Source organism: Microtus oregoni, unplaced genomic scaffold, assembly GCF_018167655.1.
Source record: "Microtus oregoni isolate MIOR12 unplaced genomic scaffold, Mior012 000043F_ref0000047, whole genome shotgun sequence".
Taxonomy (NCBI): Eukaryota; Metazoa; Chordata; class Mammalia; order Rodentia; family Cricetidae; genus Microtus; species Microtus oregoni.
Window position 1 is genome coordinate 8,609,072 of NW_024543210.1, and position 24,783 is coordinate 8,633,854.

The 24,783-nt window shown below is 43.9% G+C and overlaps 1 protein-coding gene and 1 long non-coding RNA gene across 4 annotated transcripts in view; one reads left to right on the forward strand and one right to left on the reverse strand.

Moving 5' to 3' along the window:
- Positions 1 to 9,214: 9,214 nt before the first annotated feature.
- On the reverse strand, positions 9,215 to 11,971 carry LOC121434318. The gene is made up of 3 exons (XR_005972413.1): positions 11,266 to 11,971; positions 10,324 to 10,364; positions 9,215 to 9,638 (listed from the first exon to the last, which is right to left on the reverse strand). It is a non-coding gene; the product is annotated as an uncharacterized LOC121434318 (long non-coding RNA).
- A 127-nt stretch (positions 11,972 to 12,098) lies between these two features.
- Dicer1 (dicer 1, ribonuclease III) overlaps positions 12,099 to 24,783 on the forward strand; it is a 69,114-nt gene continuing 56,429 nt past the window's right edge. For 2 of the 3 annotated variants that reach the window (XM_041633151.1, XM_041633152.1), the window contains exon 1: positions 12,110 to 12,280. The gene's annotated coding sequence lies outside the window, so the exon portion shown is untranslated. Of the gene's footprint in view, positions 12,281 to 24,783 lie in introns of all 3 variants that reach the window. The other variant, XM_041633153.1, reaches the window with a different exon arrangement.

Consider the following 24,783-nt stretch of genomic DNA (forward strand, 5'->3'; position numbering starts at 1 on the left):
TCAAGTGGCCCCAAAACAATGTGAAATGTGACCCTCAAGAAGGTGTGATCGTGGGAAAACCTTGCAGACACCCCCAGGAAGAAAGCTGGCAACCAGGTGCAGGTATAAAGTTCTATTATCTCTAGGGAAGGAGACCACAGGAGCTTCCAGTGCCCCAGGCCACAGTCAGATCCAGATTTCAGGGACCTCGGACCAACTTCAGCTTTCCCAAGCTCAGTTCTTACTGGCCTTGCCATAGCCTAACACCTGTGTGGACCAAGATGAACCACATGGAAGCAACTGGAGCATCAGTGAAATGGCACCACCCTGCTGTCTGTCTTTAAACTCCTTTGTCCTCACCTCCACCCTTCCCCTGCCCACTAGTCTTCATTCCTGGACATTGCTGTGCCATTGCCATAACAGATTGGGGAAACGTCCCTGGCAGCCTTGTGTTTTCTAGACAGCCATTGGCTCTTCTCTATGCCACCCTCTCGGTCTCTATCCTGACACCGTCGGGAGGGCTGTAAGTTGGCAACTAGGAAGCCACAGGCTGACAGTTTAAAAGCCGTGTGTTGGACCCTCCAGTCTTTCTGGGCTGAAGGATGGCCTATCTGTGGTGACCAGAGAAAGCCCCAAAGTTTGAGCGTGTGTAGGTGTGCATGCACTTGTGTGTGCATGGGGGGGGGGGCAATAGTGTTTACACCACAGGTGCCATGTTTTATGTGATGTTGTCTAAAAACTATCTGTCCAGTCTCTGGAGATTGTGGGATGATTCTAGATTACCTATGTGAGGAGAGAGCGTAACTGGAACCCCAGGCTGGATCTGGGTACATCTGGGGAAAGAAGTCCCCCAAATTGCTATGAGTCTGTGGGATTGTTCTCATTCAAACCATGCTTTGACATGCACTTGACAGATGGGTCCTTCAGTGCCATGCCATCCCCATTCCCAGAGCCATACACAGGACAATGTGCTAAGGGCGCCAACAGCATTTGTGATACTGGGAGAAATCTGATTTATCTCAGTCCTGTCTGGTACCCTGATGGTGCTGGAAGACGCAGGCTTACTGAAGTGATGTGTTCATTGTGCCCAGTGTGACAGCTAGACCAAAATTGCTATGTACTTGGAGGCCTTGGCACCAAACAGGGTCTCTCCCTCTCAGAAAGGATTCCTCTACTGGTGAGTAAGCCTAGGCTGCCTCAGAAGAAGGCTCACACTGTTCTGGGCTAGCCTTCTACAGCTGTCCCACTATAGTTCCTGAAGAAACAGGGATGCCCAGCAAGGTAGGTACAGACCTGTCATGCTGTCAGCCTCCTTGAGTGTGTGCTGCAGCAAGAAAGCCTCTCCTCTCACTGTCTGCACCACTCCCCACATCGTCATCAAATGACTGTTGAGCTACATCATCAGTCAGATAAGAAATAGTGCACCCCTCTTATCCCTACAGGGTAATGTTCAAAATAGACTGGACTGTTTACCCCCATTGAGAGCAAACTGGAAACGATTCAACAACAAATCTGGGAGCCGAGACTTGGAGAAGTGATTTAGACATCATAATCAGTCTAATTATTAATCACTCTGGTTGTCTTAAAACAAAACCCAACATTACCCTTTCCCTTTTGAAGGTAGCAAGTGTTGATTGGTCCAGTGAATGCCTCCTTAAATGAGATTTTGCTTGCTACAACAAACGGAAATGTCTTCATGTCCTTTGTCCCACCAAGACTGGGAAGTCTGGGTTTATAGTTTCTCCTGATGGACTTTGAGGTTTCAAAATCCCCCTACTAACTGAGAAGTTTCAATATAAAATTAATAATATTATGTGTATGAGTGTATATCTATGTGTACCATGTGCATGCCTGGTATCCACAGAGGCAGCAAACCAAAAAACAAAAACAAAAAAGGTGTCAGATCCCCTGGAACTGTAGTTACATATAACTGAGAGCCTCCATGTGATGCTGGCAGTCAAACCCAGGTCCTCTGCAAGAGTAGCCAGTGCATTAACCACGGAGCCATCTCCCCAGCCTGGTGAGCAACTTTACTGTTCATCTGCTCATATTTTGTTGCTGGGTTGTTTATATTGCTAAGTTTTCAAAATTTTAAAAGCATATATTATAGCAGCCTCATCTACAGAGTGAGTTCCAGGACAGCCAGGACTACACAGAAAAAAACCTTTCTTGAAAAACAAAACAAAGCAAAAAACCAAAAGCACAGAAAGAAATACATATTACAGAGACCAGTCATTCTTTAGCTAGGCATCTGGACAGCATCCTCTGCAAACTTGTGACTTGTCATTTGACATTCTTAGCAGTGTCTTTTTCAGATAACAAAAGTGGGTTTTTGTTTGTTTGTTTGTTTTTGTTTTTTTTCAAGACAGGGTTTCTCTGTGTAGCTCTGGCAGTCCTGGAACTTACTCTGTAGACCGGACTGGTCTTGAACTCACAGAGATCTGCCTGGCTCTGCCTCCCAAGTGCTGGGATTAAAGGGGTGCACCACCATCACAGAGCTGAAGTTTTAAATTTGGAGCTATTTGATCAATTAAATTTTTTGGCTATTGTTGTCTAACCCACGTCTGTAATTATTTTGCTGTACTGTCTTAGTTAGAATTTATATGTTTGCCTATGATACAGTCTGTTGATTTTTGTACACATGCAAAGGATTTTTTTGCATAGATATTGTGATGTCTAACTCTGCTTTTCACTTGGTTCTAGAATTAACTAACGCCTGAGCAGGTCTGTGATGGCATTTTCTAGAATGACTGACAAGTGGTGATAACCCTCCCCTGAAGAGGGCAGCACCTTTTGGCAGTGGACAAGCCTTTGCTCCTTGCTGGTGAGGGCCTCTTCCCTGTTGGTGAACTGCTGCCATCAAGACATTCTAAAACGATGTCATTAACAAGGAATGATCTTGATGAAAGGATAAACATATGGATGGATGGAAGGATATAAAACATCTGTTAAAAAACACAAATGTTTTTGTTAAAGATGTCAAAGAAATTCCAACAGTTCGTTCCAGAGCAATTAGCTATCTATATTAAAGTTCTCTAGAGGAACAGAACTGACAGAATGACTATATACTAGAGGGGCTTTATTATCATATTGACTTAAACCAGCAGTTCTTAACCTGTGGGGCACAACCCCTTTTGGGGGTCACATATCAGGTATCCTGCACATCAGATACTTACATTATGGTTCATACCAGTAGCAAAATTACAGTTATGAAGAAACAACAAAATAACTTTTTATTTTGTTAAGGGGTCACCACAACATGAGGACTGTATTAAAGGGCCTAAATATTAGGAAAGTTGAGAAACAATGGGTTAATTGATATTAAATGATACAGGCTTGGTAGTCCAGCAATGACTGTCTGCACTGTGAGGTTAAGAACACGGAAGCTGCTCGGTCCATGAGTCTAGATGCCTCGAAAGTCCTGATTTGGTTCTGACGTCTGGGAGAATTTCTAAAGAGCCACTGGTCTTCAGCCAGTGTTGGAAGGCCAAATAAGCTGATGTCAGCAAAGAATGGTACATATAGACTGTTGGAAAATTGGAACTGATTAGAATATAACAGTGGTTTGGGAAGAATTGGCATTTCTTTTTTATTTTTAACTTTTTAATTGATTCTTTGTGTTTTTCACATCATGTATCTCCACCCCATTTATTTTCCCATCCCTTCGTATCTACCCTCTTCCCTTGCAACTCCCCCTCCAAAAAATAAAGTTTAAGAGGAAAAAAAAGAGGACAACCAATCTTGTCATGGATGCTGTTCTGTGATACAGTGAGTCACAAAGTAAACCCTTTTATCCATATAGCTTTGCTTGCAAGCGTTCGTTGGAAAGTCACTGGTCTGATTCAAGGTCTCTAGTTTCTGCTACACTATCAATGCCGGGCCTTCACTGGAACTCTTTTTGGTTATCCTGCTGTTGCCCTGTGTTGTGGAGATCCTGCAGCTTTGGGTCTGCAGAACCGGTCCCTTCATGTGCTCCAGCAGATCACAGATGTGGCGGATGATGGGGTGGATCAACACACAACCCTAGTTCTGGGCCTTAGTAGTTGCAGGGTTGGTCAGCCCACCAGCTTTCCCTTACCCTCACCCCCAGGATGAGCATCCTGCATTGTCGTGGCAAATTCACCCCTTGTAGCAATGAGCAAAGGGCGGGACAGTTCTGCTGCTCTCATGTTCTCAGGGTCAGTTCTCCCACACTAATGGCGCCAATGTGGACAATTACATCCACATAAAACCTGAGAGAGCTTGGGAAGGAATTCTAGATACAAAGGAACATGGTTAATCAGGGCTTCTTGGTAGCAGCATTTTTTTCCCCAGGTGGGTTCTGTTTGATAGAGGCAAGCACATCTCATTTAAGAGAGCCTTCCTGGCTCAGCTTTTGCTGCAAAAACCTTGCAACTCTTTTAAGAGGCTCTGCCACAAACACCTAAATGATGTTTATGAAAAGCCAACAACTCCGGGGCAGTGGTGGCGCATGCTTTTAATTCCAGCACTTGGGAGGCAGAGGCAGGTGGATCTCTGTGAGCTCGAGGCCAGCCTGATCTACAAGAGCTAGTTCCAGGACTGGCTCGCTACAGAGAAACCCTGTCTCGAAAAACAAAACAAAACAAAACAAAACAAAAAGCCAACAGCATGCTTCTTGGTGGTGGCAGGGACCTTGAAACTCCAGAGTTGTGGCAAAATGGGGTAGATAGAGCTGTCAAAGTCACAGTTTTAATCCTAGCCATATCACTTAGCAAATTAAAGACTCATGTGGTCAGAAAAAGGGAGATATGGAGTAAAGATAGATTCGAACAAAAAAAAAACCTTCTAAAGGTTTTACAGTGTATTTAAAAATATATATGGGATTGGGAGAGAAGAGAAAAAGGATACGGTCCTTAAAAAAAAGAAAGAAAAGAGGAGAGAGAGAGAGAAAGAGAGAGAGAGAGAGAGAGAGTAGTTGGATGTGGTGGCACAGCTTTAATCCCAGCACTTGGGAGGCAGAGGCAGGGGCATCTCTGTGAGTTCAAGGACAGCATGGTCTACAGAGTGAGTTCCAGGATAGTCAAAGACACACAGAGAAACCCTGTCTCCAAAAACCAAAAATTAAAAATAAAAATAAAAGAAATAAAGTTTAAAATAAAGCCACGTAAAGATGGAAAATACACAGAAAATCTGGATATCGTATGTTATTGTGTTGTCTTTGAATTGTTTGATGGTTGAGAAAAGAGCAACAGCTGCTAAAAGACATTTCATTATAAATGCTGCTGAATTAATCCAACATATATATTTTGAAAATGCCTTGACTTCAAAATTTAAGTCAAAAGATATGTTACTTTGGAGAAGAGATTTTGCTTTTGTTTCCACAGGAAATGAGAGGCTGTGGATTCATTCTGGGTTAATAAAAAATCAGGTTTGATCAAGGAAGACCGCCTAAAACATCTGATAGGAGCAGATGGCCCAGATGATCCAAAATTTCAGAGGACTTTTGTTGGAGTTTTATCTGAGTTCTACATCCAGAACAAACTCAAGACTGTTGACTGAGATGATTAAGCCTCACAGAATATTACAGTCAGGACTTGACCATAATTCTAATTTTTCTCTAGGTCCCCATAAGATTATCAGTGCCCCCAATCAGCAGGAAGTAGGCTAGAAAACTATACCCACATTCCCAAAAAATGGAGTATGGATGTTTGTCTTTCTTTAGAGTGTTGGTTACAAGTTGCTATAGATAATGATCAGGAAAAAAATCTAAACAAAGGAAATCAGATTTATAATTCTTGTTTTGACAATAAAAAAGGTGGGGGGAGTACTGTGGGACAGTGATCTGTACCCTGTAAATATTTGTCACTTGTATTAGTTTAATAAAATGCTGGTTTGTTAGTAGCCAGGCAGGAAGTATAGGTGGGGAAACCAGAATAGGATAATTCTGGGAAGAGGAAAGTTTCAATCTGCAGTCGTCACCCATATACAGAGGAAGCAAGATGAGAATGCCTCATTGATTAAAGGTGCCAAGCCACATTGCTAACATAGATAAGGATTATGGGTTAATATAGGATGTAAGAGTTAATAAGAAGCCTGAGCTAACAGTCAAACCAGTTTATAACTCATGTAGACCTCTGTGTGTTTCTTTGAGACTGAAGGCTGCAGGATCAGGCAGGACAGAAACCTCTATTTATACCACACCTACACCTTCAGGGCCAGCTCTACTGTGTTGCCCAGGCCTGGTATAGAAGCCACTTACCTGAGTTCTGCAGCTGATGATGGGCAGGGACAGTTCTGCTCTTATGACCTCAGAGTTAGCTCTCCCACCTGCCTCAGGTGTTTATGGGGGAGGGACTGGCATGTCTGTAATACTGAGTAGTCCATGAACATGGTACACCTCTCCGTTTATTTTGCCTTCACTCTTTTCGATGTTTTCTAATTTCAGCATAAAACTCTTGCATAGTTGTTAGATTTATCTCAATGTCTTTTATGGCTTTGGGTGCTTTAGACAAACAAACTGATTTGTGCTTTCACTCCACAATCATTAAACTTGTGATTTCCAAGAGTGTGGAGCTTACCGTCTGCCAGCAACCAAGCAGTTCTTCTGCAAATGCCAGGTCCTGCCTCTAATCCTGTTCATTTCTCACATTATCTGCTTGGTAGAGGCATCTGATCCAAAACTTCCCCAACACCCACAGATGTCAACTATAAGGTTGTTGCTCAGCAACCAATTACAAATTGGTATTCCTGCAAATTCACTAGAGCAGCTCTCAGAATACAGGGAAATGGGTCTGCTGACTTATTATAAAGGGTATTACAGAGGATGGATGAAGAGGCTTACAGTGTAAGGTACGGGAAAGAGGGCATGGTGCCCTCTCAAGACGTGTCACTCTCCAGGAACCTCCATACAGCTCTATTCTGAAGTCTTCAAAGCCTTCTACATTTTTATGGCGGCTTCAGTGCATAGGTGTTGGCACTGGCTATTGGTGATTAACTTCATCTTCACCCTTCTCTCCTCCCCAGAGGCTGGAAGTTCCATCCCTCTGGCAGTGCCCACCCTGAAGCTACCTAGGGACTGCCAGCTGTCCTTACCTTATTAGCACATAAGATATCCTCTTGAAGGTTCCAGAGATTTTATGGCTTATATGTTAGGGATCAGTAAAGAAACACACACACACTTAAAATATGAAATTTCATTATTTGTTACCAGAACATAGAAATACAATTATCTTCATATATCAACCCTGTATTCAGTAACCTTGGCAAACTCGTAAGTTTATCTAAATAGCTCTTCTGCAGATAACTTAGTCTTTTTTATAGCTTTACTTTTCCTTGCTTTAGTTTTGACTTTTTATTTGAAAATACTTCCAAACACAGCGATGGCAGGAAAGTGCAAAGACCTGCCTTGTGTTCTTCATTTCCCAATCCCACTCACTCTCTGCAGCCAGACCTACACCGTTTGTTTCGGGACAAACAAGAATCATGCATTTTATTTAGTTCTCACTTATCTTCAATCTTCCTCATTCTGAAACCATCCAAAAATTATTATTTGCATTCCGTTTATTTGCACACATTTATGTGTGTGTGTAAATACACACATGGAGATCAAATCATGTCCTGGGGATTGAACTCAGGTTTTCGGGGTTAGCTACAAGGACTCTTACCTGCTAAGCCATCTTGACACCCATCTGAGATCATTCTGAAGCCCTTCTTTGGTTGCCTCATCTTAAGAATTTTGACTACTCTTCAATTTAGGTATGTCTGGTGGTTCTATAATGCATTCAGGAAATGCACTTTTGGCAGAAATACAACCAGTGTGGTACTGTGGTCATCGTTGGTGACACTAATGATAGAAGATGGATCTAAAAGGCCCTGGCATTCATACTCTCCCTCTATGGTGGCAGAGCTGACTTTTGGCTGAGCTGGACTAAGCAGGACAGTGCAGAGACAAGTCCTTGGACCAATGTGTATATTCCTGGGAGGCAAGGTTGTTTCCATGGCTCCCCATGGACAGACCTTGGCTCTTGGCATGCATAGTCCCAAAAACATTACACACGGTTTTCTTTGGTAGACTTATATTAATAAAAACTAGGAAACTAGTCAGGCTAACACACGCAAGTCGCAGTGTGTTTTGTCCACCCACTCATCTCGGCTGTGGCTGTTTGCTGCACATCTGGCTGCCAGCCAAAGCAGACACTGTCCTGCTAGGACTTTGGCCACGAGGAACACACATTTGTGCTCTCTCATACAGCATAATAATGATCAGGGTCTGCACGCACTCTGCCACTCTCTGCAGGAGCATTTCCCGTGAACCCCTACCATAGCTGCACTTCTAACCTGACACTTAGAAATTTATGGTGACAAGACGGAGGATGTGACGCTAGTGGGTGTGTCTGTGATCCTCTCTCATGATCTCATGACAGCTGGCTTTATCTGGGTGACATGGCATCTGCTAGATTGCTCTTCTGTAAAGTTAGGACTTCTCAAGGAAGACTTCGCAGGGAGAGCACTGAATCTATGCGACGATCTCTCGTGCCTTGTTCAACATTTATCCACCAGATTTAGTAAACATCATTGCCAAGTGGTGATGACTGTTATACCACTACTTCTAAACTTATTCTGTGGTAAGGAGGAGCCTTTTCTCCTCCTCATCCACTTCTTTTCTCTACTGGTGTGGACTAAAGTATTTCTGAGGGAAAATAAAGAGCTAGCTCATAGAAAATGCATTGCACATGGTATTATACCATTGTTTAGTGTGGCCTGAAATCTCAGCTCTGAGATTCCTGGAGATTCACACAAAATGTGAAACTCCATCCCTTGTAAGATTTTATATCCCCAGATTGAAATCAACTGGAGCGTGAACAGATAGTCCACTGGAATGGAGAAGTTCAGAACCCAGATAGATTCTACAAACGGCTAGTAAAGAGGCAATTATATAGGTGTCTGGGCGCGGGGAGGGGGTCACTTGGAATCATGCCTCACTCCACACACTGGATCAATTCTAAATACTTCAGTGTTGAATTGCAAGACTCACAGTCTGCACAGCTGCACCAGAGAACTGGTGAATTATGGCAAAACCAAGAGCTTTCCCACTTGCTATCGATATCTGTCCTATATATGTATATATTAAAAACAAGATATAGTAAATCTTGTTTATTTATACAGCATGTATGGCATTCTAGGGTTTTCGTAATGAAGAAGACAAAGTACCCTGGCTTGTTTGTGAAGGCAAGTTGGAAGAATGAACAAGAAAACAGTGGTTGTTGCTGGGGCATGAAAATGTCTGCAGGGCACAGACTTCTTTACAGTTTATTTTTCATTGCTGCTGATCATAATCCTGAACCATGCATCTCAAATCCTGAATACTGAAAAGCCCAAAGATTATTATGGGTCAACTCTAAAACCCCCAAACTGAGCAGGGTATATAGAGAGCACTTGCCCTAGCACGCATGAGGCCCTGGGTTCAACGACCAGTAGTCCCCAATTCACAGTTCTGGAAGATTAGTCCCAAACATTGATGTTCTAAAACCTGGAATTCCTGTTGAAAAGGGAGGATGTATGTGAGGATTAGAAGGCTAAATCATGGGAAGAAACTGGCACATTCCGATTGGCTGAATTGTTGGTGAGGGTCTTTCCAGAGGCGATCAGTGTGAGAGCTGAGTGGCCTGGTGCGAGGACTCTCTTCTGCAGCTGTGTTTCTGAAAGGCAATGATCTTGAGAGCAGGACACTGCCCAACGGCATACGCATACATGTATGTGGATGTGCATACATATCATATCTACACACACACACACACACAATCATATATATAATCTTTGTACCAGGGCTTTGGGATGTAGCTCAATCTGGCCTTCATCTGTGATTTTGCTACCTCAACCTCCTCCTTATGCTTGGATAGTCCAAACTCATTTTTTTTAATTGAAAGACAGACGGATCGAGGTGCTCTCCAGTTATTTTAAAGATAAATAATAAGCCGGGCGGTGGTGGCGCACACCTTTAATCCCAGCACTTGGGAGGCAGAGGCATTTGGATCTCTGAGAGTTCATGGCCAGCCTGCTCTACAAGAGCTAGTTCCAGGACAGGCTCCAAAGAGAAACCCGGTCTCTGAAAAAAAAAAAAAAACAAAAAAAACCAAAAACCCAACCTGCCCCCCCCCCAAAAAAAAAAACCAAAAAAAGAGATAAACAATAAAATCAGAAACATCTGCTAATGGACAAGCCCAGCTGGCTTTTAAAAAATATTTTTGCGACGTGTGTGTGTGTGTGTGTGTAAGGGGATACAACAATGTGCTGTGGAAGGAAGAGGATAACTTTGGGGAGTTAGTTCTCTCTTGCCACCTTTAGGTGGATCCCAGGATTTGAACTCAGCACAAGCACCTTTACCTGCTGCGCCATCTTGAGGGCTTTGAGCTGGTCCCGAGAGACTATGGGAGGACAACAGGAAGAAACATCAGTTTTACCCATCCACAGTCCTGCTGCCAGTTTCCCTCAGTGCAGCTCTATACTTCTCTCCGATTTCCTTCTGCTTATAAAGGACCACTTACAAAAACCCTTTATGTCTTCACAGGGGAGCTATTGACCACAGTATTTTCTTTCCTTTTCTTTTTAAAGAAACATTTTGTAAATGTGGTCAGCCAAAACCATTTTATTTCCTGATTTACCCAGGATATTCAGGTCAATGGTCAAGCCCATTCATGATAAATACATGACCAAGATTTGAGCTCAATGAACATACCAGCTCAGAAGACAGCATAAGTTTCAAATCTCAGTTGTTCATAGTTAAGACAGCATAAGCTTCAAATCTCAGTTGTTCATATCCCAGCTGCAGACTTACTGGAGGTTACTCTGGTTTTGTGTTTTTTTTTTTTTCTTTTTCTTCCATCTGTTAAAATGGAAAGCACCTAAGAGTGCGCTGAAAGGTCTGTAAGCCTTAAATTCAATGCTAGTCAATGAAGCTTAGAAACTTCTAGTGCTCCCATCAGAGAAATCAACTGGAGGAGGGAGAGCCGGCTCAGAGGTTAGGAGCGTTTGCTGTGAAATTCTGAGGATCCTAGCTCCAAGCCAGGCATCCCACAGACACCCACAGACACACAAATAAGGGAATGAATAGATCTTTTTTTTAAAGTCAGGCTTGGTGATGCCCACCTTTAAACCCAACGAATGCGAGGCAGAGAGAGGCAGTCGGATCTTCGAGTTCAAGGCCAGTCTGGTCTACATAAAAGACCTGACTTCAAATTAATAGTAATAAAAAAATAAAACAAACGGTACTAGTACTTAATAAACAAATCGCTTCAACTTTTAAGTATAAAAATTAGTAAACCATACCTCCATCTTAATTCAGAGAGCTAACAGCCACCACGTGGGACAGTGCAGAGGGACAGCTGCCATTAAGTGCTCCCAGGGGCAGAGAGAAGCCGGGTGCTAGAATCATTCCACCCATCCCTCACCGGGGGTACAGCGGTCGGGCTGGGGGTGGGGGTGGGGAGGGAGGAAAGGGAGATCTCCAGGAAGAGAGGTATACATGGAAGGCGGGGGAGGATCCTACACTAAGAAGGTTTTCCTCTTCACTCTGAGGAAGGAGGCGCGGCTCAAACCTATAAACCCAAGTCTCTGCACACCGCGGGCATTTTCTGCTTGTTCAAGTTGGCCTCGAGGGCTGCCCACGGGCCCAGGTCTGAGGACCCAAAGGGCCCTGCAGAGGGGATTGCGATTGGGGGCGATGGGTTCGTGAAGATGCCACCATCAAGAAGGGAGAGTCCCCAAAGCTGGGAGACTCCTCTAGACCAAGCCCAGATTGCGTGGCCCGCGGCGGCAGCGCGGCCAGAATTCCCAGCGCCCGGCTGACTGCGTTATCCAGCTCGGTCTTCGCGTTGGGCCGCAGACACCGCCTCAGCTCGAGCCCGCTGTTTCCTAGCTCCTGAGTGGCTGGGGGGCCGGGATTAACCTTTCACCTCCGCACTTCGTCCAATCACAGGGCGGCTTTCATGCGGCCGCGGGGCGAGCTAGCGACGGGGAGCGGAGGGGTGGCGCGACGCCGGTGGGATTCTCCAAGCCGCTGTGCGCCGTCGCCGCGGGCCGAGCGCGGGCTGCGGGCGAGCAGGGCGCTGCGCAGTCTCCGCAGGCGCGGGCGGGAGGGGTCGGGGCGCGGCGCGGCGAGGCGCGGGCGGCTCTGGGCCCAGGTGAATGGAGTAACCTGACAGCGGGAACGAGGCGACGGCGAGCGGCAGGAAATGGCGGCGGCGGCGGCGGCGCCGGGCGGCACCGGGAGGCCTGGGCTGTGACGCGCGCGCCGGAGCGGGGTCCGATGGTTCTGGAAGGCCCGCGGCGCCCAGTGCTGCAGGTGAGGCGGGCTCCCCCTGGGCCGCTTTGTGTTCGGGCCCCGGGGACTGAAATGCGCGGCCCGCGCGGGCGCCGGGAGCAGGCCGCGACGCCGAGCTCGGCCGGGTGACGGTCCACGCGGACCTCGGGCACCCCGGGACTTCGAGCCGGGGCCTCTCCGCACCCTCTTCCTGGGAGGAGCGGGCTTTGACAGGTCCGGTTTGGCGTTCGAAGCCCGACCGAAGACCGGAGGTGCACACGCGGGCCGGCGTCCCCGGGATCGCGACCCGGGCCTGCCGAATGGCGCGGGACCCGTGAACACCTCAGAGGACCAGGAGGGGGACAAGGCCTCGGACGAGGTGATGGCTGGAGTCCTGGGAAGGATTGTTGTGTGGTTATTGGCAGGTGACCAGGGCTGGCCCCAGGGGGCGGTTGGCCGAGGCCATCTTTTCTGCCCCTCCCCTCTCAGGTCTCTGTGCCTGGATCCTGCAAAGGGGCTTTCATTGGACAGATTGATGTGCGTTTGAAGCTAGCCTATCAGGTTGGTGTGGATTGCCTAGCAGAGCTGAGCTGCCCTTGTGACTTTGCCTGCAGGACAGCCCCAGTGTCCTGAGAAGATTTGCTTAAACGGATGATTGAGGAGTCTTTGATCTCTAGTCCTTGCTTTTGTGGGGAGAGTTGTAGTAACTTAACGGTTAAGCTACCAATATATGATAGCGTAGGTATTATGATAATCACATGTGGGAAACCTTCATCGGATAAAAGAGAGTTGCTTGGGAGCTCGCCCTGCCTGACTTTCTGAATCTTCGCAGTCCTGATTGTCAGTATCCTGAGCAGCCACACCGTCAGTCAGTAGAAAAGGGCGCAAGTTGAGCCACTTGGGAAATAGGAAACCTGCTGTAAAATGCGTTCACTAAGTTGGAAATTCATTGGTATAAACATTAAACTTTCCAAGTAAAATTTCCGTTGTAACCATGAGCTCAAAAATGTATTAAAAGGTGAAGGCTTGGGCAGTAATTTTGATATTACTGATATCTTTGGAAGCTGAGTTCTGGAGTGATCTATTTTGCCAAGTATCTTTCAGGCTACCTGTGGCACATGTCGTGTGTAATAAAAGTGTACATGCTCATGAATGGAGAGTGTATTTTATTAGAACAGTCGGCACCAAAGTTGCTTTTATTATGATCAGCGTAGTAGCCTAAGTTTATGAATGACTCCAGAAGATGGCTTGTTTGGTTTCAGTTGGGTGATAAAAGACCTTGCAACTACTTTCGTAAGGATTGTCTTTGCTTCCCATGCTGAACACTCCGTTATGACAGCATTTCTGGGTAGGAGTTGTAGAACTAGGCTCTCTTCCTTGGTTGTAGAAAATATTTGGATGTAGCCTTGACCTGTCTTCCTTGACCCCAGGATGCTTCTGCTTCACTCAGTCTCTCCAGTAGTGGGGGACAGGCATGAACTGCCAGGCCTGGCTCTCTTGGTTCTGATTGGATAGTGATTTTGTGGCTGTGTATAATTAGTAGTATTTAGGTATAGTTCTGCTTTCTAGGGAGGGTAACTTTTATAGCATTGCATTATATCATTGCCATAGCTTACTCTTTGCCGCTCTCTGATGATGTAACATCTATGGCCTTCATGTCAATGCATGCATCAGTTTTCTCACTTAGACTGGTAGTCTGTTGTATGTACAGATTGTGCCTAGCTTATAATGGCTTGACTAGACACTTTTTAGCTTTAGGGTGTGTGAAAATGTATAGTTACAGCAGAAACTGTTCTTTACATTTTGAATTTTTGATTCTTTTTTCTGTCCCAGTCAGACATGTGATCCTGAAGGGTAACCAATGATCCCTTACATTATGCTTTGTTGCTAAGTTAGAAAGTTTGATCTACTAAGTATACACTTTTCCCAGGTCTGTATTTTCAACTTAGAAGTAGGTTTCTAGGGCCATCGACGGAGGAGAAACACCTGCATATGTTCCTTTCTGCTTATCCGACCATCTGTGGGTGGATGGCAGCCTTTTGACTGAGAGGAGTTGGTGTTGTGAACATGGATATGAATGGCTCCTCTTGAGACCTGCTGTCATCCCTTCTTTTGGGCATATACCCCAAAGTGGTCAGTTTGTTTGCTGATCATTAGATCAAAACACTAGGCTCAGGTTTCTTCCAGACTCCTAATTTCCTACAAATAGTTCCTATGTGTCAATAAAAGACTAGAGCCTTCTCCAAGTCCAGGGGTTACTGATTTTTAGAATCTTGGTTCTTATCACAGTAAGGCAAACAGGGATTCTTATCACAGAATTTGTTCAGTGGATCAGCAGGCTGTTATGCCCTGATGGAGCCAAAGGAAGGGGCTGCTAAAGTTTCTGTGTACCTTGTACAAATAGAAAGTTGGAGCCTGGTGATTATTTTGTTTACCTTAGGCTCTGCTGTTCGGGCATTCAAAAGTTTAGCTCATCCTGAAAGCCAACAGATATGTGTGTGTTATGCTGGCTTTTATTTACAGGCTTCTTTGCAATATCTTCAAAGTAGGCTGTACTCTTTGGAGGTAGCAGTGTTTTGGTAACATTCTACCTCTTTAGTCTGCTGCTTGGACCTTTTAACCATTGTTTCCTGATTCTTTGATGATTACCAACATTTCTGCTAAAGAGACTCTAGTTTTAAAGAATTCTGTGCATAGATGAGCATTAGTGTAATAATTATGTTCCTTGAGAAAGGATGTAGGACGTCCTTGTGTTAATAAAAAGGTGTTTTAGAGAACTATGAAAATAATAGTGCAGGTGTAGAATAGTTCATGGATGGGAGAATTAGGTGAAGAGCTTCAAATAAGGATAATTCACAGCTTACATGTAACTAACGTGCTTTTACATTTTTTGTTTTAATTTGCCAAAGTGAAAGAGGAACTAGGGCTAATTATAGTTGCCATCGATTAATGAAGGAAGTGTACCAGTTAGCCAGGATAAGCAGACTTTTCTCTTTTATGAACAGGGATTGTTTGCATTCTTCTGCAAAATAATATTGTCAGTGGTTGACCCTTCTAGGTGATAAACATTTCCCTCATGCCCTTATAAAGGAACTTAGTCAAAAGCATAAGGGAGTCTGGCGGTGGTAGTGCACACCTTTAATCCTAGCAGGCGGGAGGCAGAGGCAGGTGGATCTATGTGAGTTTGAGGCCAGCCTGGTATACAAGAGCTAGTTCCAGGACAGGCTCCAAAGCAACACAGAGAAACCCTGTCTTGAAAAACAAAAACAAACAAACAAAAAGCATAAGGGAGATTCAGAAAGCATTGGTAAGATGGCATGTTTGTTTCCGGTGATGTCATCTCCACTGGAGTTCAAGTATCCCTTGTAGCATGCAGACTTTGGTGACAGATAACAGTTAATTGAGGATGCACCCTTTGGGGCCTCGGAGACAATCAGGACTTTGCAAACTGTGTTTTTGCTGGCCTTCAGGAGCCTGTGTTGCGTGAAAAAGTAGGATTGCTTGTGTGGTGGTTTGAACCTGTTAAATAAAAGAGCATGGAGAGAAGGGTGCATATCTGAAGTGTAGCTAGAGAAATGGGAAATTCTGGCCATGTAAGAAAGCCTTTATGGACTCAGGTCCGTACTGACTTTCCATTTTTCTAAAATGGCTGATTAAGGGTTGGTGCTCCTGATACTCACCTACCTGCTACGAGTCAGTGACTAAGATGCCCGGCCACCTTTTAGGCATGGAGCTTCAGTTTGACTACTTGCTGAGCCTTGGTCACCTAGACCCAGAAGCCATATAGTAACATGAGCTGTTCGTAGCTATGTTGTGGTTCCTAGACTCACAAGGGGGAAGCACTGCATTTGTTGTCATGGCCACACACAGCACTTGTGTAAAGGAGTACTTGCTTCTGCTGAGTAAGTAGATCAGTTTATCTTTATAAAGTTTTAGAAACTAACAGTGCTGTGGGGATTGTTTGTTTGTTTGTTTGTGTGTGTGTGTATGTGTGTTTCGAGACAGGGTTTCTCTGTGCTGGCATTGTAAGGCTTTTGAAAAAGACCTTGACTCCTCCGATAGTGGACAGATCATGCCTTTGGATTCTTCTCTGCTTGTGTCTCGGAAAACAAAACTAAAAAAAAAATTCTCTTAGGGATTATAAAAGATTATGCCATGACTCCCATGTTACTAATATTGTAATACATATCCAGTTTTTGTTTGTTTGTTTGTTTGTGTGTGTGTATGTGTGTTTCGAGACAGGGTTTCTCTGTGGCTTTGGAGCCTGTCTTGGAACTAGCTCTTGTAGACCAGGCTGGCCTCGAACTCACAGAGATCCACCTGCCTCTGCCTCCGCCTCCCTAATGCTGGGATTAAAGGCGTGCGCCACCAGCGCACTGCCATATCCAGTTTTATAGTGGAAATAGTCCGAAAAAGAGGGCTTGTGCACAGCATTTTCATAGATGATTTTCTTTTCTTTTTTGTGTACTTATGTATTTATGTGCGTATATAATTAATCAGTAATAGTCAAAGGAAAACTTTCAATTTGAGTAGGAGTAGGGAGCATGGGAGGAATTGGAGGAAGAGAATGACAAGTGTGTGTGTGTGTGTGTGTGTATGCATATTTTCTTTTCCCCCTTTTATTGAAAATGGATTTTTCCCTCACATAATATGTTTTGACTACTATTTCCCCTCCCTCTACTTCTCCCAGTTCCTCTTGATCTTCCCTCCCATCCAGATTGAGCCCTTTTTGTCTCTCATTATAGAACAAACAGGTTTCTAAGGGATAATAATAAAATATAACATAATAAGCTAAAACAAAAACTAACAATTTGGAATAGGACAAAACAAAAGGAAAAGAGCCCAGGAGAAAGTACAAGAAAGGACACTGAGACCCACTTGTTCACACTTAGGAATTCCACAAAAACAAACAAACAAAAAAACCACTGAACTGAGATCTGTAGGGTAAGAAGAGAGAATAAAAATTTTAAAAGATAAACTTTTTTTTTTTTAAAGTCCTGGCACATTATGAGACAAGGAACTTTCAAAAATACCCTTGAGTTCATTTTGTGTTGGCTATCTGTTTCTGGATATGCAGCTTCCCTAAAGACTAGTTTGTTTCTCCCCTAAGACTCCCTTGGAGAAAAGTGGCTGTCTTTTGCAAGTGGTTATCTGTTGAGATAGCTTCTGGGTTTGGGATGGTGGTGTGCGTCTACTTCAGCTTTCAGACCCCATGTGGTGCAGACCTGTGAAGGCCCTGTGCATGCTGCCTCAGTCTCTGTGAGTTTATATGATTTAGAAGGCCTTGCTTCCTTGGTGTCCTCCGTCCCCTCTGGCTCTTATACTCTTGCCTTTTCTTCCAAAGGATTCCCAGCCCTGAGGGGAGGGATTTGAGGGAAATGTCCTGTTTAAGGCTGAGTGTTCCAAGGTCTCTCTTCTACTCTTTGCTTATTGTCTAGGTCTCTATATTTGTTCCCATCTGCTTCAGGAGGAAGCTTTTCTAATGATGGATGAGCAAGGCAGTGATCTATAAGTATAGCAGAATGTCATTAGGAGTCATTTATTGATATGCTCTTTTAGTAGAACAGTAGTATTTGGTTTTATATTTTGTCCCTGGCTTATCTAGTCTCAGGTTCTTGGTTACCCAAGCAATGTCTGCTAGCTCGTGGAGTAGCCCTTACATCAAATCAGACATTAGTTGGTTACTCCCACAAGCTTCTTGTAACTATTGTATCAACATATTTTGCAGGGAAGTACCATTTGTATATCAAAGGGTTTGTTTACATTTCTCCTTTGATAGTACACAGAACCTTCCTGACCCAAAGATGCTAGCATGCTAACACATAGGGATGAGAGCTCTGTATAGGCACCAGCTTGACTTCTCCAGTTGTGTAGTTGTTGTCTTCAGCAACAGGGCCTTGCCGCATAGACAGTTTTCTACAGGGCTCATCCGCACTGGTTAGCTAGTTCTGTGACAGCCTCACATGCCCTTCTTCACCTGTTATGTGTGAATAAGTGTGCTACCCTGAGATAGTACTTTAAGCTGGCACAAGCTTTTCTATGTGTTGTTAGACCTGATGTAGACTAGTCGTTCTTTGACTTTTACACCTCTGGTTTCATGGAATTTATGACTCATCCCCCCAAATATACATCTATATCCATAATTTTATATAAAATAATAGGAGATGCAGGCAAGCCCATCCTTTTATAGACATTTGAGTTAGGCTATGGCTACTCATAAACAAGTACTGGGCTAATACAGGGACAAAATTCTGGATAACCTCAGGACAGATATGTTTGAAACTTAACTGATAGTAGAAACGTAAGACATGATTTTAAAACCTATGGTCAGCCGGACAGTGGTATCTCACGCCTTCAGTCCCAGCGCTTTGGAGGCAGAGGCAGGTAAATCTCTGTGAATTCGTAGCTAGCCTGGTCTGCAGAGCTAGTTCCAAGACAATTAAGGCTACACGGAGAAACCTTGTCTCAAAACAAAACAAAACAAAACACTAACAAAGAAATACCACGGCCAAGCTGAGCTGACAGCAGCACATACCTGAAATTCCAGCCCTTGGGAGGCAGTAGAATCCTGAAGTCAAAGCCAGCCTGGGGCTATATAGTAAGATTCTGCCTCTGAACACCAAGGCTCACATTCTGTTATAGTTGTTCTATAGAAGTTGGCTTTACATAAATAAAGGACATTGAGCTTATAATTCACCATCCTAGAGAAGCTAAATAAGAAGTTGAATCCAAAGACAAACATATAGGCATCCTCCTGAATATTAACCTTCATCAGGCGATGAAAGGAGACAGAGACAGAGACCCACATTGGAGCACCGGACAGAAATCTCAAGGTCCAAATCAGGAGCAGAAGGAGAGGAAGCACGAGCAAGGAACTCAGGACCGCGAGGGGTACACCTACACACTGAGACAAATGGGGATGTTCTATTGGGAACTCACCAAGGCCAGCTGGCCTGGGTCTGAAAAAGCATGGGATAAAACCGGACTTGCTGAACATAGCGGACAATGAGGACTACTAGGAACTCAAGAACAATGGCAATGGGTTTTTGATCCTACTACACGTACTGGCTTTGTGGGAGCCTAGGCAGTTTGGATGCTCACCTTACTAAACCTGGATGGAGGTGGGCGGTCCTTGGACTTCCTACAGGTCAGGGAACCCTGATTGCTCTTCGAGCTGATGAGGGAGAGGGACTTGATGGGGGGGGGGGGGGGAGGGAAATGGGAGGCGGTGGCCGGGAGGAGGCAGAAATCCTTAATAAATAAATAAATTAAAAAAAAGGCTACCTCCCAACCATCTATCATCCAACCCCAAAGGTCTTAAGCCCCCTCACCTTGTAGAGAACACTGAATAAAATGTTCGTCCATACTAAAAAAAAAAAAAAAAAAAAAGAAGTTGGCTTTACTTCTATAACTTGGTTTGTCATTAAGGGCAAGTCAGCCTGTACTGCCATGTTTTGTTTTTGTTTTTCTCATAATGATCAAGTATACTAGATCCTTCAGGTACCTTACAATCAATAATCTCTCAAACACCCCATAATCTATGTACTTCTCCATTTCAGACTGAGTCATTTACATTAAAAATAAGATCTGGGTAGATACCTTTGCCAAACTTTACAGCTGGTGACTGAAAGCATGGGGATGATAGAACCAAGACCTTCTGAGCAGAGCGTGCAGGATGGAGGCTTTGGGAGTAAGGGTTGAACACTAGAGAAAGCCTTGGGTGGGGTGGCAGCATCTTAGAAACAGGAGTTCTGTCTCCTCTAGTGCAGCTTGGTGTTGCTGACTGAGAATCTGACAGACTCCTAGCTTTGCTACACTCTATTATAGCAAACAATGCACAGTGCATTGAGAAGCCTGTCCATGGTCATGCTCATACTTTATGACACCTGCCACTGTGTTGATGCTGCCCATTTCTTACGGTGGTTTACTGTAAAACTGAATATTAAGAGGGGATTAAAAATCTCAAATTCTAAATCTTTATGTGTGCTTGTTACATATAATAAAGTCAGCTAATGTCAGGCTAATCATAATTGTGAGAATATTAAGAACAAGACAAGTTTCTGGTGATAGAAGTGATGGGAACCTCAAGTGTGTATGCAGTGCGGAGCAGAGTTGGTGTTGCTGTTTTCCGAGCAGACTGGGGCTTCCTAACACTTTGGCTCTTGAGGGTAATTTTTTTTATTAAGATAGGCTCTGGCTTCCAGCCTCTCTCCATTAGGATGCCTAAAGCTTTGCTGAACTGGTTTCCTTTGGTGTTTATTAGAAGTTTCAATTGTATCTGGTAGACATTTTTTCTCTTTATATAATTTATATTCTTCATATCTTTATACATTTATAATATGTTATATTCTGAGGATTCCTGGAGGCAGTATCGCCATTTTGGATTGAGGTAGAGATAAGAGCCAGTGGCTGACAGTTTTGCTTTTCTGAGCTCCAGGCATGCTTCCATCTATTAAAATACAAATGAAATAGCGTTACAGGTATTGTGTAGATTCATTTCAGGATTGTGCATTTTATGTAGTTGTCCTGTTTCTTCTCTTAATCTGGAAGGTTCTCAGCTTTTTCCTGATACTGACAGTTTTGTGAAATGAATATCAGATTTGGTTTTGTTTCCTGCTGGTAGTTGGATTCAGGCCTTGTACTTTAGGTAGGAAAGCTTCATGAGTTACATGTCATTATCCCACTGTCTTCAAGGATAGACCTAGATCATCTTTTATTAACATAGAAGAGAATTTCGAGTGGTTAGCAGTTACTTAAGGCAGATGAGAATGATTGTAGTTGGATGATGTCACCTTAATTACTGTACAGATTGACATTCTGTAGCTCTGACAGTTCCATTCTAGTCATTCCATGGGCTTGGCGTGTCAAGGATGGAGGTGTTAACCTTTGAAATAATTCAGATTTAAAGTTTATGGGAATAGAAGATATCTAAACTGAGTTTTGTATTTTAACTACAAAAGGCTGCTTTATCTTAATAGATGTGAATTGAAGGTTAGAGTAAAAAAGTTGGGGCTTTATGTGTGTGTGTTTAAAAAGACAAGATCTCCTTATGTCCTCATGCTGGCCTTGAACATGGAGTCCTGCCCCAGCCTTTCCAGTGCTGCTTGCTGAGCCTTTGGATCAGCTGTTTGGAAGAGCTGTAGTTTATTCTCAGAATTAAAAAGTGATAGTGGATTATGAATATTGTTTTCCTGCATTTCAGACGTAATTTGGAATTACAGTAGGTTACTAGGTGAACAAATTAAGTCATGGACAGGGTAGCTAATAGTAAGCGAGGATGAGTTCTTTTTCTCTTCAGAGATCTTGAGTGTAGCACGAATTCTAATTGGTCTTACTAAATAAAACTCGGAGTCAGATATTAGGAGGTGAAAACTGAAGGATCGGAGAAGCAGTGCAGCCAGTCACTAGAGAGACCTTTTTTTACCCCTACCAATGCTCAGACCAAAGATCCTTTCCTCAGACTGTCTCCTGTTCTTGTCTCTTCTGCCTTATAGTCCTCTCTCCACCCAGCCATATTACTCCTGTCTTCACCTCCTCAGTTCTGGGATCCCAAGTGCTGGGATCACTTTTGTGTGAGCTCTGTTTCTCTTTTAGACAGATTCAACCTTGTGCAGCCTAGAGTGGCCTTGCACTCACTGTGGCTCTGCCTGTGTCTCCCAAGTCCTGGGACTGAAGGTGTGTGCCACCACTCCCGGGCCTCTAGCATTCTGATCCTCAGGCAAACTGTATTTGTTAAAACACAAACAAAATATCACTACGTTTCACCCCTTTTTCATCTAAAAAAAAAAAAGGCTGTTCAACTAATATAAAAACAACTCTATCTGTGCCCGTGTGTGTGTGTGTGTGCGCGCGCCCGCACATACTTAAGCAGTTCTTCCTACGCATAGATATCTTTTGGTGTTATAGATTGGTAGAAGATAGACATGGACCAGATAAAACCATAGCATTTGTTACACAGTGTTGAAAGCAAGGTATGGAGAATCAAGTGCAAGCCTGAAACTTACCTTGAAAGCTCGTAGTGTGTTAAATATTTACCTTTCAAAACAAAACTGCAGAGTAGCTGTCATTATGGCTATTGGAAAGATATGGTGGGTGTCTGTGTTCTTCTGGGGCCACAGTGTCATTTTCTGAGATGGATTCCAAAGAATCAGACAGTTGGCTGGAGCATAGGGATACTTTCACATGGACAGTTTTGCTGCGTTGAACGTGTTAAAAATGACATTTTACTTATGTTAAACTTCATTTGGGACAATATAATGAAAATCTAAGCAGAGCCAGGCCTGGTGGTCCACACCTTTTGGGAAGTGGATGCAGGAGGATCAGTCAGTTCAGGGTTATCCTTGGTTACATAGGGGCTTTGAGGCCAGCCTGTTCTACATAAAATCATGTATCAAAAAAGTAAACAAAACCAACACCACCACTACTATAATGATAACAACAAAGATCATTTATATTACAAATTTAGAAAAACTCCAGAACCCAAATTATAGTGGAATTGCAAATGTAAACAAGGCCATCACATGTGGCAGTAGTAGTCAGTCTTCAGGCTTAGTGACATCTCCTCCTCTCCATCCCTTTCCTTTCTCTAGGTTTAACTAACAGCCACATAGGTCTTAGTGGTAAACTGTAATTAAAAAGTGCATTTTCATTTCACGTCATGACATACACATTTTTGTCTGTATAGTAATAAGGGCAGCGGGGCTGCGTCCCCAGCACCCCGGCTGCCTGCTTGGCGGCTAGCTTATGCCCCGAAATAATTACACGGACACTGTATTCATTTAATCACTGCTTGGCCCTTCTGCCCTAGCCCTTACTGGCTAATTCTGATATCCCGATCAACCCATCTCTAATAATCGGTGAGCACCGGTCTTACCGGGAAGATTCTAGCCTAGTCCATCCTGGGTCGAGCTTCATGGCGTGTGTCTGCCTGGGAGCTGGGAGTATGGCGTCTCCCTGAGGCGTCTGCTCCCGAGAGCAGAGCGGTGGAGTCTCTGACCTCACTTCCTCTTCCTCCCAGCGTTCTGTTCTGTCTACTCCTCCCACCTATCCTCTAACCAATAAAATGGGCCAGGGCAGTGCCTTTATTAGCCAATGACCTTCCTCCATCATGTCTGTTATCTGTCCTCCTTCTCAATGGGTGTACTAGGTTACCTCTTGAAAACCAAGCCATAGTTTGCCAAAATATTTTCTCATTTGCTCTTGTTCTGAGACATATAGCTGAGGGATGGGCCATTAGGGATAGCAAAGGTGTAGCAGACCACACTCAGGTTTTTTTTTTTTTTTTTTTTTAATAATTATAGCTATGGCAAGTAAAAGTAGAAATGTCACCATCTGTCCTGTGCTCTTTTTAGCAGTCTAAAGAGAGTGGTGTTTGAATTCTGGCACTCATCATCCATTTTTTTCCTCCTTAATATTTCAGTTTTTAGTTTGAGGTTTGTCTTACTATAATATAGAGTCACTAAAAATAGTTGATACATCCTTTATGTATTTATCTTACATACTGTGGTTATTTTGGGTATCCCCTATTTTTTATTTTATCTTATATTTTAAAATTTTAAAACTTACCCATTTGATTGCCATTGTTTCTTTTTCTGTGTGTATGACTGTGGGCATGGGTGTGCAAGTGCAGACACCAAAAGATGATGTCCAGTGTCCTATTCTGTCTCTCTCTGCCTTGTCCCTTTAAAACAGGGTCTCTCAGTGAACCAGGAGCTCAGGAGCACATCTTGTCTTGACAAGCTGGTTGGCCAGTGAGTTCTGGTGAGCTGTCTGTCTCTGCCGCCTTTAGCTTGGTGCTTACATGTAGACATGGCCACATCCAGCTCTTCTGTGGTTGCTGGGGATCAGAACTCAGGTCCTCATGCAGGGCCAGCAAGGGTTCTTACCCAGGAGCCATCTCCCTGACCCCATTTAGTTTTTAATTTATTACTTTTTTTCTTTATTTTTATTTTATGTGTATTGTGTTTTGTGTGCATGTATGTCTGTGCATCACATGCATGCAGTGCCCATGGAGGTCAGAAAAGGCCATCAGAAACTGGAGTTACAAACAACTGTGAGCTGCCACGTGGTTGCTGGGAATTGAACCTGGGTCCTCTGGAAGAACAGCCAGTGCTGAGCCGTCTGAGCTATCTCTCCAGCCCAGCCCACAAGGTCCCTCACTGGACTGACCAGGAGCTTTCCGATTTGGTTAGAGAACTAGTAGGTACAAAACTGCTTAATTTTATTTCCTATTATGTACCATTTTCCTAATTTGTCTGATTTTCATCATCATGTTGATGATGACTGGGTAGTTGGGAATAGAGAGGAGGAAACTTTACTTCTACTCTCTTAGATTTGGTAGTTGGAGTCTTCAGATAATCTGACAAAGAGCAGAGTTTTAGGGGGAAAATCTTAAAAATGGTGTTGATACTATTATTTTTAGGGCCACCTGGTTTCTTTCTCACACACATCCACCCCCACACCCTCCCACCCCATCCACCCACCCCCACACAAAGTGAAACTCCAAAGAATGCTTTGCCCCCAAATAAAAGGATTGCTTTCTACAT